This window comes from Haliotis rubra, unplaced genomic scaffold (genome assembly GCF_003918875.1).
Source record: "Haliotis rubra isolate DU_JTF1 unplaced genomic scaffold, ASM391887v1 Scf458, whole genome shotgun sequence".
NCBI lineage: Eukaryota > Metazoa > Mollusca > Gastropoda > Lepetellida > Haliotidae > Haliotis > Haliotis rubra.
In genome coordinates, this window is record NW_025767144.1 from 37260 (window position 1) to 50548 (window position 13289).

General features: G+C 41.3%; 1 protein-coding gene across 3 annotated transcripts in view; it reads right to left on the bottom strand.

The window, feature by feature from the left end:
- LOC124290140 (alpha-(1,3)-fucosyltransferase C-like) overlaps positions 1-13289 on the bottom strand; it is a 32757-nt gene that overhangs the window by 8317 nt on the left and 11151 nt on the right. Inside the window, exon 1 of one of the 3 annotated variants that reach the window (XM_046726832.1) lies at positions 10965-11087. The exons of 1 other annotated variant lie outside the window; for it this stretch is intronic. The gene's annotated coding sequence lies outside the window, so the exon portion shown is untranslated. Of the gene's footprint in view, positions 1-97; positions 278-10964; positions 11088-13289 lie in introns of those variants that run through there. One more of the 3 variants, XM_046726831.1, reaches the window with a different exon arrangement.

The window sequence follows — 13289 nt, forward strand, 5'->3', positions numbered from 1 at the left end:
TTCGTCACAACATCTTACCTAGATATATAATATCTATTTCTACGTACATTTATGTAAGCCAGACACAACAACGGTAGCATGATAAAACCAACTGTACCTCATTTGCGCGCAGGGCCGTGTCCCCTCCCACAGGTTGAGATAGTCCTCCTATTTGTCATTAGCACAGTCGCCGTGTCCCCTCCCTACAGGTTGAGATAGTGTTCCTATTTGTCATTAGCACAGTCGCCGTGAACAACGATTCATGACATGTTGATGTGCAAAAACATACCGGTAGCTTTGATTTCCCAGAGATAACATATTTGAATCAACGCAGTGCAAGTATGCTTAGCTATGCGGACGGTTAATTTATTTCAATAAATATTTTTTTAGAAAAACAACTATGTGTTTGTGTGCCAATATTTTGAACTGGTCAAGAATTAATCTTGACCCTGAGTGATATGTTTTAATGTGTATTTCCAACTGTGTCTGGTTCCGGGCTAAAACAGTTGACCTACTTGCATATGACAGTACTCGTTCAAACAGCATGGTTAACAAGAGTTCGCCATAATGCAGAGCGTAGCTGTAGATCAAGACACTATAAAACAAGGCAGACAACATCCTATATCAATACAAAGTGGGTTTATCACTTTATCTCTACAATAAAAGTGAGAACAGCTTGGCGTGGCCCTACCTGCTGGGGTCCAGGAAAACGGTGAGTCCGTGAGTGAGCTCGAGTGAGTGAGGTTTTACGTCGCTTTTAACAACATTCCAGCAATACCACGGTGGGGAACAAAATACATATTGCATCTGGAATTACGCGAGAAGTACAACAAATGAGTGAGTGAGTGAGATGGGTTTTACGCCGCTTTTAGCAATATTCCAGCATTATCACGGCGGGGGGACACCAGAAATGGGCTTCACACATTCGTACAACTAATAATGATGTGAAAAATACATGTCATTTGTCATCATGTTTTCAGCATTCTTTGGAGCGTCGCAGACTCCTCCTAGGATGAATCTTTTCATGATGTAGTTTTCATAGTTTGTTGTTCAGATGACTGACGTGTAATGCCGCACTGTGAAAACTAGACCGTGTATACGGTGACATGCAGTCAACCGACTCACCAAGCCAGGTCACTCGATCGAAAAAATCGCTTTCTGACAATTATAGGTTGTTTGAATGTGTACTTGATCGGTAGAGGGCACGGATGGCCCAGTCGTATAAGGCAAGACAATTAGCGATGGTACGCCTTAGGCGCGCCAGACACCCATGACCGATGTCCCACGGTCAGTCAGCACAATAGTGTTACATGTCTTGGGACTGCATCAATTCGGGCGTTCCTCTCACAGTTTGCTGATACTCTGTTATATAACTTGGATATTGTTCAACCGCCAGAACAAGACCAATTTGCTTCAGAAAAATAGACTTCCTTGACTGGTTGAATGGTTGAATAACGCCGCACTCAGCAATATTCCAGCTATATGGCGGCGGTCTGTAAGTATTCGAGTCTCAGGACCAGACAATCCGGTGATCAACAGCATGAATATCGATCTACGCAGTTGGGGTACGATGTCATGTGTCAACCAAGTCAGCGAGCCTGACCACCCGATCCCGTTAGTCGCCTCTCACGACAAGGATGGGTTACCAAAGATCAATTCTAACCCGGATCTTCACGGGTAAGGAAGAATTTGAATAGAGAAACAGATAAACACGTTGACAACAGACTTGCGTGTGACCGCACTTCCTGGCTGGAGCTAACGTACATAACCTTACAACGATACCGCAGAAATCAACACTTTGTCAACCTACCTCAAACAAACCCAAATGCAGGCTTAACTTCCGTCACAGTGAACACAACACCAGCATATACATATATGTCGCATTGTCCTGATCTCTGTATTCTGTTGTGACTTCCTCGTCAGACGATACAGCACGTGAACAGAATATAAAACCCTGCGCGTTTAATAACCTGCCAGACTGGTCGAGAGTGTAATACAGTACCTACAGTTTATGGCTTTATGGCTTTGTGTACATGTACAGAAAGCGAGACAAAAGGAAAGAGATCTGGATTTATATATCGGAACAAATAGGCTACCTTAGACTGACATTTAGTACGAGAAATAGTTATCTTAAATTCTACCATGACTTCAGTAAATACTGGATTGTGATTGGTTAATCTAAGTCATTCAGATGTATATAATCGCGTCATATACCTCTGATGTTCCAACACAGTATGTATTTATTTTTAAAATCTTAATAACGAGGTTATGGTAGAATGGAGATAAATATAGTATTACTGTTTACGCGTTCGGGTTATATCCAATTTAGAGCTATTATAATTTCATTATACACCTTTGATCTTCCCATACAGTATGTTTATATCCTAAATAAATGCCTAATATAAAATCTAAACAGGTCCAGAACAATGATTAATTTCATTGAGGTAGTCTAGTCTAAATCATCCCAGAGTTCTCTCGATTGTGACTGGACTAGAGTCAGCTGACCCAAATCGTGCACAGAATACACGCGTCTCGCGAAGGTGTCACGGATAGGTGGCAAGTGTAAGCATTGTAATGATATACAGTCCATTGTTGTATACACATTTGTAATGACATACAGTCCATTGTTGTATACACATGTGTAATGATATACAGTGCATTGTTGTATACACATGTGTAATGATATACAGTCCATTGTTGTATACACATGTGTAATGACTGACTGACTGAGTTTAGTTTTACGCCGCTTTTAGCAATATTCCAGCAACATCACGGCGGGGGACACCAGAAATGGGCATCACACATTGGGCCCATGTGGGGATTCGAACCCGGGTCTTCGGCGTGACGAGCCAACGCTTTAACCATTAGGTTACCCCACCGCCCATGTGTAATGACATACAGTCCATTGTTGTATACACATGTGTAAAGACATACAGTCCATTGTTGTATACACATGTGTAATGCCATACAGTCCATTGTTGTATACACATGTGTAATGACATACAGTCCATTGTTGTATACACATGTGTAATGATATACAGTCCATTGTTGTCTACACATGTGTAATGCCATACAGTCCATTGTTGTCTACACATGTGTAATGCCATACAGTCCATTGTTGTATACACATGTGTAATGACATACAGTGCATTGTTGTATACACATGTGTACATGTACACAAAGTAGTCAGAAACATAGTCACAGAAAAAGAAATCTGTTTTAATTACATTGTACCAAATACCTTAGACTGACATTTTCTACCAGAAGTACAATTATCTTAAGATAAAAAAAGACATACCGAAAGAATAAAATCGGTCCAGAACAATGCTTATTTTCAGCCTTGAGCTCAGGTAATCTCGAGTAGCCTAGTGGTTAAATCGTTCGCTCGTCACGCCGAAGGCCCGGGTTCGATTCCCCGCATGGGTACATTACAATATGTGAAGCCCATTTCTGGTGTCCCCCGCCGTGATATTGCTGGAATATTGCTAAAACGGCGTAAAACCGAACTCACTCACTCACTCTCGAGTCTGGGAGACACATATAAATAAAACAGACTAGCACCGTGGCCTAGTTAGTCGGGAGATTGAATCCCCTTCCTGTTCATCTAAACCGTTAAAAGACAGTACGCCCTGTATAAATGCCTGGCGCTTGGTATTATTATGAATTTTGTTAATTTATCAACCTTTTTATCAACAATTTTAACATATGCACCAATGGTGGTGAGTTGTTACCTACCTGGCGACGAGCATCGGGTGGAGTAACGGTAGTTAAGAACACGTTTAATTGATCTTGTTAAATCGATCAAAGTGTTTCACTGCGGGATATTAATAAATGTTTCTAGATAAGGCTATATATGTCTCAAAGAAAGACCTGATAAATGCACATTCACCCAGCCAGGCATAATGACCCGTTATGTTAGTGTAGAAAATACTGTATATTGCTATTACAACGATCTTCTGTACATGGTATCTGAATGTTAGGATTACAATCGGGGTGATTACAATTCTAGAACCTGATCACTTCATGAGAGTCAGAGGGTCTCTCCTGGAATACGCTGAAGGTAGTGATAAGCACAGATAAGGATGCTGGGAACTTTTAGCATGGAGCTATTTTCTGTAGATTTAGCTATAAACAGGTTTGGTAAATGTCTTACAGATAGAATTCATGACACAGGAAGATGCCAACCAGATGTGGGGCTGAGGTATTTGCTTCTACATTATTATAGGCACCAGCGTGATATCAATCACTATGTATTCCTTGTTTCGTGATATCAATCACTATGTATTCCTTGTTTCGTGATATCAATCACTAATGTATTCCTTGTTTCGTGATATCCATCACTATGTATTCCTTGTTTCGTGATATCAATCACTAATGTATTCCTTGTTTCGTGATATCCATCACCATGTATTCCTTGTTTCGTGATATCAATCACTAATGTATTCCTTGTTTCGTGATATCCATCACTATGTATTCCTTGTTTCGTGATATCAATCACTAATGTATTCCTTGTTTCGTGATATCCATCACTATGTATTCCTTGTTTCGTGATATCAATCACTATGTATTCCTTGTTTCGTGATATCAATCACTATGTATTCCTTGTTTCGTGATATCAATCAAGCGTGACTGATTACATGTTATGTTCATATGAGTTATTTGATATTTGTAATTGCTTTGGCATCTCCCTCTTACAATGTGTGTTTCATACCACTGAACACACTGAAGGTGATCACATTAGTCATGAATTATTTCGATTTGCATTGGTGCACAACAGATCTGATAACTTTATACACGATTTACCATCAGATGCAGTATTTATTTACTTGAAAAGCCAAGTAGATATAGAAGTCATTTCCAACGATGCCGGTGTTAAATACATCACTGAAGCCTGTGCAGCAGCATCAAATAATGATAATAATGATAATGAGGTTACTTATACCGCGCGATCCTCCACGCCACAAAGAGGTATGCTCATAGCGCACAAACAGCACAACATTATTACCACGGATAACCCAAGCTGCCTGTTAGGCGCTAGAAGGTTATAGTCATATGACTAGATATGACATGTTTCATAAACAAACTATAGCATCAGTGATATGATAGTTGGTGTGATTTATTCATGGAAAAAAGATGTAGATGTTTGAATGTATTTAGAAGGAAAAGGGACTTACTTTCATGGTTAAAGGTTTTCACGCGAAAACCTGGGAAACTGGTGAAGCCCATTTCTGGTGTTCCCCGCCGTGAAAGCGGCGTAAAACCAAACTCAGGCAGTCAGTCAGTCATTGAAAGGTTTTCAAAACGAAACTTGTGAAAAAGGAGAGCTCAACATCATGAAATGAAACGGCGATTGCTTGAGGAAAATGTTGATGATGCAAACGGTTTTTGGTCAACTCTCAAAAACTTGGGGACGACTCCTCATAGTCACAATGACATCAATATCGGAACTGTTTTGGTCACTGTAACACTTTACTTACAGTCCGTGGCGACAGGGATGACGCCATGTGTTTACATTCCACAGATAGCTTGTACTTTACCTCGAGTTGTACTTGAATGTTATGCTTGAAACATAATACATATACATATATCTTGTAACGCACTCTTTAATCTTATTATTCACAAATACGTCCAATTCTGTTGTATGAATTTGGGGACTGGAAATGTTTGAAAGTATATTCAATGATCTGTGGAGAATGTGGACCATGTCATCAACTAAGACAACAAAATACTGGACTGAATTAGTAAAATGCCTGCAACAAGATATCCAAATAGAAGCGACAAAATCCTTCACACCCAAGCGATATTTCTAGAGTAAAACGCTACTTTAGACATGAATAATAATTAAATGTTCAGTTACAGTAATTATCAACACTATAAATATTCCAAATCTGTCCAATGCTTTTGGGAAAACAGGCAAGTGTAAGGTACGAGAAGGAACATATGTGATCATTGATATATTGTAAGAAAATGGAACAGATGCCTATAATATTGATTTTTAGGAAATATACGGTTATAAACAAAGAGTTTCTCGCACTTTAATGCATGCAGTAGACATGCCCCACTAAAATATGTCTGAGAAGGTAAATACTGTTTGTATTGCATACTCTATGCCCTTTCTATCACTTGACATCTCTTTGTTCATAAACACATTATGTATCTTAACAGCAATATTGTATGAGATTTAATCACAAAAACATGGACATAGAAGAGACAAAACCTTTCCCACATCCATATGGAATTCCTCCTAAAAGCACAGAGTCGATTGCACAATTATGACTATATCATGAGCATATATTTGTTTCAGCAGTATTACAGCTGTATGGTGTTGTATGTAAACAAATCGCGTTTGGACCAGACACTCCAGTGATTGTCACCGATACGATGACAGAGCTTGTGTTTATGAATCACTATGAAATACTGATGACACCAGGGGTTCGCGAACAGGTGAGCGTGTCCTGCCCCACCGGTGGCACCCGGCATAAACACATGCCAAGTGCTGTGAGTTAGTCACCTGAAAGAATTCAGGAAGGTATGGTACAAGTCAAAATAGGGAATTACATCCGACATCAGTCTTGTCACTGATGCATCAAATTTCGAAATGGCCTCCACATGTCTACCATAAAACTTCTTGAAAGCTTCACTGAGGCCTTGAATGTGGTAACCTTGATAATAAACACTTAGCAAGAGTAGTATGACGCTCTTTGAAATCCTGATAAACAGAGCATGCTTGGTTGTACCTCAAAAGTTGTGAAATGTAAACACCAAAGGCTGGAGCTGTTGGAATATTGCTGGACATGGAAGGGAAGTTGACTACTGGAAAGTTGAAATCATCCCTTTTGCCATACAGCCTTGAGGAGAGTTTAGTCACTCTGAATCTTTAAGCATGAAACAGTTGAGGCGGACTGAATTGTCTCCATAATTCAGGTTCAGGTGGGTAAATCAGTGGAAGGCAATTGGCTATTTGATGGTTATTGAACGATATTAGATCATGAAATCATGGAATTGTAAAATGTTCACAAGCATGAAGATAATGAATTTGAAAAATTATATCTAATGGCAAATATATGTACACAAATATAGGTGTGAAGTGGCTCCAGTTCAAACATATTCGTAATATACTTTCAAAAAAACAACTTCGTACACGAAATCGGATATTTACCATAATTCACATTATATGTGAATAAAGTAATGTAGGGGGCATTTGAATGACTAGCTGGTTTTGGAATATATGGGGACTATTGAATTTGTCAATGGAAACAGAGGGCGGTGGGGTAGCCTAGTGGTTAAAGCGTTCACTCGTTACTCCGAAGGTATGTGGTTCGATTCCACACATGGGTACAATGTGTGTTGCCCATTTCTGATGTCCCCACCGTGATATTGCTGGAATATTGTAACAGTAACTTGTTAAAAGAAATGATAACACATTAAATCCTGTTTTCCACAAATACAGGTAGAAATCCTTAAATAATATACGCTAACAAAATACGATGCGTTTTCTGACAGTAATCAGACAAAAATGTATTCATTTTCGTCATCCTTGTCACGTGTGCAGTAAAAAAATAACAAATTACTTGCATATTATATTACCTGAAAATGTTCAAAGAAAAAGCTTTAGTTATAGCAGGGAGACTATCCCCTGGTTAGAGGCACTCTATTCTTCAACACAAACCCGAAGTGCACGCATGCGCAGAGGTTGTCTGTATTCTCAGCCTATCTGCAGGAAGGGAAATCTTAGTCTCGCGTGAATGACACGTGTTTTCACGATTGCAGAGAGTGTGGTACTGCATTATGTATGTTTGTGTCTGGTTATTGATTGTTCAGTTAGTACGCGTGAACGTACAATCACTGTATGCTGATTGCGTCTAAAGAATGGTGTCCCAGTTCTGCTTCACTGCAGCTGTTTGGCCTAGGAAATCACGAAATCAATCATTCATATCACGAAATTGAGTTCATGTCCAAACAATACCGAAGACCTTTAGTACCAACAGTTCGACTTGATTATTATATATTATTATCAAACACAGTTTAGATATATAAAATTCATTCTATGATATCTTATAATCGAATATGCAAAATCAGTAATTCATTTCGCGATAGCCACCAATGAATTTTTTATATCAGTAACACAGCAATATATAGGAAAACGGTTCCTTATAATCCAAGCCCCCATAGTAATGCAAAGATTTCAAAGTACTGATTCAACATTCCTTCTGGGCGGTGGGGTAACCTCGTGGTTAAAGCCTTCGTTCGTCACGTTGAAGACCGGGTTCGATTCCCCACATGGGTACAATGTGTGTGTGTCTTAAGTCATGTTCAAAAGGGTGGGGTTGAACCCCTGAAACACACACGCCCCATCCCCACCCTCTGGATCCGCCAATGTACAGATAGTGGGCGGCAGGTGCAGGTCCCCATACGATCATTCATCTTACTGTTGGAACCAGTACTGGTAGAGATCGTTCTGGAGTGAGTGAGTTTAGTTTTACGCCACACTCGGCAATTTTCAAGCTCTGTAAATATGGCGGAACCGGTCTGTGAAATGATCAAATCATGAGCATGGGTTACTGCAGATCAATTCTAACCTGGATCTTCACGGGAGACAAGCATGGGTTACTGCAGATCAATTCTAACCTGGATCTTCACGGGTAGACAAGCATGGGTTACTGCAGATCAATTCTAACCTGGATCTTCACGGGTAGACAAGCATGGGTTACTGCAGATCAATTCTAACCTGGATCTTCACGGGTAGACAAGCATGGGTTACTGCAGATCAATTCTAACCTGGATCTTCACGGGTAGACAAGCATGGGTTACTGCAGATCAATTCTAACCTGGATCTTCACGGGGAGACAAGCATGGGTTACTGCAGATCAATTCTAACCTGGATCTTCACGGGGAGACAAGCATGGGTTACTGCAGATCAATTCTAACCTGGATCTTCACGGGGAGACAAGCATGGGTTACTGCAGATCAATTCTAACCTGGATCTTCACGGGAGACAAGCATGGGTTACTGCAGATCAATTCTAACCCGGATAGACACGGGATCTTCACGGGTAGACAAGCATGGGTTACTGCAGATCAATTCTAACCCGGATCTTCACGGGAGACAAGCATGGGTTACTGCAGATCAATTCTAACCTGGATCTTCACGGGAGACAAGCATGGGTTACTGCAGATCAATTCTAACCCGGATCTTCACGGGAGACAAGCATGGGTTACTGCAGATCAATTCTAACCTGGATCTTCACGGGTCTGATCGTTATGGAAATATCGGCGACATACAGTGAGAAACTGCCATGACTGTTTGGAACAGAGGTGAATACGTACGCCAAACTAACGTCAGCAATGAAACTGTTTGCAATCTTATTATCACACCACGGCCTAGGAATATTAACAGCTATATCACAACTTCTGTGTGTTTTGAGACAAGTGACAAGAATTACACATTGACATCCTATCATGTTCTGTTAAATGTTGTCCCTGACTACAGACAGTTTACGAATACGGACACACAACAAAGTTAGTTTCTCTTCCCTCTGTTTAATAGAGACCAGCCAGGTGGACAGGATAATGTATTCTGCTTTTCCGCGTTTCGAAAATGTAACTGGAACAGTCGTTGAGATGCTAATACTAGGAATATTCCAGAAGGCTTACGGTCTGTCGGTGATGACTTGTTTATCTTTTTAGTTCAAAGCGGGAATATTTTGGGCTTAACGCCGCTTTTAGCAATATTCCAGCAATATCACTGCGGGGACACCAGTTGGGCTTCACACATTGTACCCATGTAGGGAATCGAACAGAGGCCTTCGGCGTGACGAGCGAACGCTTTAACCACTAGGCTACCCCACCACCCCTCGTCCTAGGCGATATTGATGGGTTCATGGTATACCCTGAGTTTCGATGCCGATAGCATGCAGTCGCTGATGAAGACGGCACTGTGCGCATCCTGTTATGCAGAGGGGAATGCGCAAGTGGTGGTCTTGGGGTTTTCAAGTTCTAGGACTGTCAGATGACTGGCCAGTCTGGCTGGCTGGTCTCAATATTCTGATGATTCTCTGACTTAATGTTTTAAAATGTGCCTTTAACAGCTGTAACACAGAAAACCGAGTCGACTGTTGTTTATAGGGCCTGTCAGTTTCGCGAGATGCTACTTCCGGTACAAAGCCGGTTTCCGGCTCCCTTTGCGCACGCCAACTTGCGAAATGCGAGACGGGGCTCAGTTTACTTCCGGTACCAGATTTCCAGTGACAAGCCAAGTATGATTCAAAACCAGTTCTGTTTCAAAATTGCGCGACCGCCAAATATGATTTTACTAGACCAGACCAAGTATACAACATTGCTGTCAGAGCTGCTGACAGTCGTAATAGATGGCTGATTTGGGGGTGGTTAGGTCGGAAATGTATTATTCCTGCAAGGATTATCGGTTCCTTACTGTCAACTGACAACCACGAGACCAAGGTATGAAACGTTGTTTGTCACCGGAAGTACGAAGGGCTCGCGAAGTACCGTGACCTATTTAAGGGCCTTATAATGATGGTGCATAACATGCACGTGCGATTTAAAAAAATCACGATTTACGTGATATCCAACGCACAGCACTGTCAAGGATGTCTGTGGTTTGATAGCAACACATATGCACTAGTGCGTGGATATATAAATATCCAATAACAATAATAATAATAACACATACACAATATTTGTGAGTCACAAGAATCAAAACATTTTCAAATCATTACTGAAAGTAATAACTTTCTTTTGCACATCAGTTTAGTGACACACAGTTTCAGCTGAATCAATTGACTACTGCAATGACAAAATCCCACACGACCCTCCAGGCTAGGTGAACTAAAACAGTACGCTATCCAGAAACCACATGACTGGGGCGGTATATCTATTCTGACAGTAAAGGCCGTGATACTGTCTGTGCGCATGTCCCACTCCAATACAAACAATTACATCAACAATTGATATTTACAGCCTACATACCGCAGTCTGTAGTCGACAGAGGAGTACTGTATCATTGAAAGGCAATCTGCAGTTCATTCACTCCAGCTCAGCTTGTCGTTCTGGCACCTGCTGTCTACGCGTCCGCCATGCCGGGATGAATTGTGCCGTGCGTCACCCTGGCTGTGAAGTGGGTTCTATTGATCTACCCCGGGTAGAGCATCCACAACCAACAGAACGCAGGTCAAGCAGTTCTCAAATGCCTCACTGCACTCAACAGAACGCAGGGGGAATGCCTCACTGCCGCACTGCCTCGCGGTCATTTTGACATTCAATTTTGATAACAGAAATATTCCCAATACTTGGAATGTATTTTAAGTAGGGTAATATCCTCGTAACTCTCCATTCCTTAAAAATAATGGGCCTCGGCCCATCCGGGCATCGCCTCATGTTGGCTCCATTATTTTTAAGGAATGGAGAGTTACTCGACATTACCCTCTACAAACTGCATTGGCATCGACAATGGCCGACATGTTGATGCCGGTTCTAACGAACCAGGAGTCTAATGCCCAGGGCCTCCTTTCACGAAGCACTAAGGTGATCGTAAGTCACTAAGGTAACCTTAGTGCAATGTTAAAGAATGGGAGTTAAGGTTAACCTTAGTAAAGGTTGCTTCGTGAAAGGAGACCCAGGTTGGCAGGAATGGACGTCGATATGGTACTCCTGAAGGCCACCCCACTCTGAAACAGCGCGTTCACATCATATATTATAATACCCTGCTCGCATGCATATGATTTACATATGTGAGCATATTTACATATATGAAAATGTATTACCCACGTGGTCAACGTATGGGTAGGTGCATACTAATCCCGTACGTCACACGAGTGTCGTATCGTGTTGACCTGTGTCGTAACGACTTGACCTGAGATTCTAACGATTTGATTGGATAACCGATGACCTCTCAATTAGGTCACGTTGTGACGTAACTATTTTTTCATTCATAACAAACACGTGAATTCATTCTTTCTACAACTTAAATGCATTGTGGGAATGTAAACATTGCGAACGTTTGCCGTGTCGCTGTTTAATTGTGAGTCGAACTGAGGCATTATATGCGTCGAAAAACATAAACGCAATGTTTCCACCAGTGATGTTAGCCGAATGAAGCAACTGCAAACTAAGGGACGGGGTGCTATGGAGTAGTTTGATGTAGGAGGCTGTACGAGGCGATGACAACTGACATGCATCGTGACGTCGGTTACCAAGGCAGTGACGTCATTACAGTGTGACGTCATGCAAATATTGTACGACAGTACAAAACTCTTCCGCAACCTCTTTATGAAACCGGTTTCGGTTTGAAACCATAACAATAACAAAAATACGCTATTTTGTCAATTTAATGCATGTAAGACGTGGGTAATAAATAAAATACCACACTCGGTCTCATTACATACGAATTATACGAAACTCGTGACCTTCCTATGGTTTCTGACCTCGCTTTCGCTCGGTCAGATACCATAGGAAGGACACTCGTTTCGTATAATTCGTATGTAACGAGACCTCGTGTAGTAATCTCTATATACACACAGTCATGTGCAGATGTAAATTTAGTATGCGTTCGCGTAAAGATTAAGCAAGGTGCGTAAATAGGGTATGTAAATATTTTTTTCATTCAAGTATTAATTCACGATTTGGCATAAGCTTGACGTTGTAATGGCCAGACTGCAGAGCGATCAGGGAAATCTTAGGAGAAAGTTTCCTACCAAGACAGACAATCGCCATGGTGGGAGTACATGGTTAGATCAGGCGAGACTGGCATGACAAGTTTAGGGCAGCTGAAGATGTATTTGAGTTGGTTCATACCAAAATGGAAGAGGTTTCCAGAATAGATCTATGTATATGTTTAGAGACATTAACACTGGGCGACCTGGGCGTGTCCACCGCTTGTCGAGGTGAAGAATCTTCTTAATTTTTTACAGTGGTCAAGGGAGATTATAATCACCGACAAGGAGGTGTCTCTTCAGTCGTTATCCTCAGAGATCTTACATCCTAGGATTATGGCTTCTTCAACCTTTTTCTCACAGAGAAATGATTTCAGATGAACAAAAGGTTGTTACAGTGAGGGAGGGAGTGAGTTTAGTTTTACGCGGCACTCAGCAATATTCCAGCTATATGGCAGCGGTCTGTAAATAATCGAGTCTGGACCAAGACAATCCAGTGATCAACAGCATGAGCATCGATCTGCGCAATTGGGAACCGATGACATGTGTCAATAAAAAAACAAAGTCAGCGAGCCTGACAACCCGATCCCGTTAGTCGCCTCTAACGACAAGCATGGGTTACTGAAGGCACATTCTAACCCAG